The following is a 1,861-nucleotide window of genomic DNA, read 5'->3' on the forward strand; positions in this document are numbered from 1 at the left end:
ATGATAGATGGTGTAATCCTGGACACATCACTGTCAAAGAACAGATCTGCAGGTCTGATTGATTAATGATCTACTGTAGTGCTGTGTGAGTCATCAGAGGACACTTCTGTCTTCATTTGAAGCTGGTAGGTACAAACTGCACCACTGCTAGCAGGAGCTCCTTTACACCTACACCTGGACATCAGCTCACTCATTTTAACCACTGACAGACTCAATTTCTGGAAAGACAGACCATCTGGTCTCTGGTTCTCTTCCAGGCAGGTTTACTCACAGAGGAGGTTCCATGGTGTAATGGTTAGCACTCTGGACTCTGAATCCAGCGATCTGAGTTCAAATCTCAGTGGAACCTTTTGTTTGAACAGTTATCCTGGTGTCCTTTCTACACAGTTAAGTCTATGGAGAAGTCCGCAGTCTGTTCATTGCTCCAGCGGTAGTCATTAATGGACTGAAGGCCATGAAGGAGGCTGTGGTGCTGAATCCTGCTGATTGTGCTGGATGATCCATTAATAACATGGAATCCTCTGCTGTCCATGCTGCTATGTCCTGCTAGTACTCATTATTCAGGAAACAAGAACAAGTATTAGGGAGTGCTCTCAAGTGCTCTCTAAGCAAAATAAAATAGCTTTGTTTCTATGGTGACCCCACAGGCTGCAACAAAACACCACTACAGGTGCTGGTCATATAATTAGAATATCATCAGAAGGTTGATTTATTTCAGTAATTCTATTCAAAAGGTGAAAGCTGTATAATGCAAACATTCATTCCACACAGACGGAAATATTTCAAGTGTTTATTTCTTTTAATTTTGATGGTTATAACGGACAACCAATGAAAACCCACATTCAGTATCTCAGCTGGATGGATGAGGATGGATGGATAATGTAGTGGACTCCCACCCAGCAGATCAAGTCCCAGAGGTTACAGCATCATTTATTAGCTGAGTTTCCCCTCAGGGAAGCTGCTGTTTGCAAGCTGTTTACAGAGAGAAGCAAGAAAACAACAGTCAGCATCATCTTCCATAAAACACATGACAATAACATGTGAGACAGAGAGTTTATGATCAGTGCTCCCCCTGCTGGTTAGGACATATGATGACATTTTAAATGTACCAGTCAAAAGTCACTCAGTGGTTTGTCTTTGTTTTTATGACTTTCTACATTGTAGGTTCATCCTGAAGACATCAGAGCTATGAAGGAACACATGTGGAATGATGCAGTGAACACAAAGTGTTAAACCAAGCAGAATATGTTTGATGTTTGACATTCTTCCAAGCAGCCAGCTTTTGCTTTGATGACATCTTCACACACTCTTTGCATTCTCTCAATCTGAACTGAACCACCAATGCTGTGCAATGCTGACATCTAGTGGTGGAATCGCAGGTTACAGAATCAGAAATTACTTTTTTTATCCCCGAGGGGAAATTCTTGTTTGTTACAGACAAATAGAAGAAAAGATAATTGAAATATGAAATAGAAATATATAATAAATATTGAAATACCTAGACAGCATTTAAATCCCTGAGTTGTATCTAAAGAACATATTTACTATTGTGTGAAAACCTTTACACAGTAAAGAGCATGACGTGAATGTACCAGTATGAATGTACAGTGTCTGAGTGACTGTTACAGTTCAGAGTTCAGTAGTTTGATAGAGACGGGCCGGAATGACTTCCTGTCTTCTCACCTGCTCTGTGGTGAAGGTGATCAGTGGAGGTGGGGAACCAGTAATTCCCAGGTGATGACTGTCAGCCGAGGGGTCTGAGGACGAGGTGCGAGCAGGGCCATCTGGATGAGCTGTGGGAGAAGAGAGGGCGGGTGACGTGGCTGGTCGTTGTCGCTCAGCTGCTGAAGAGTCGTTAGCA

General features: G+C 42.3%; 1 non-coding gene across 1 annotated transcript; it reads left to right on the forward strand.

Moving 5' to 3' along the window:
- Positions 1–277: 277 nt before the first annotated feature.
- Positions 278–349, forward strand: trnaq-cug (transfer RNA glutamine (anticodon CUG)). The gene has a single exon. It is a non-coding gene; the product is annotated as a tRNA-Gln (tRNA).
- Positions 350–1,861: the final 1,512 nt, after the last annotated feature.

The sequence above is a fragment of the Parambassis ranga genome, unplaced genomic scaffold (assembly GCF_900634625.1).
Source record: "Parambassis ranga unplaced genomic scaffold, fParRan2.1 scaffold_22_arrow_ctg1, whole genome shotgun sequence".
Classification (NCBI taxonomy): Eukaryota; Metazoa; Chordata; class Actinopteri; family Ambassidae; genus Parambassis; species Parambassis ranga.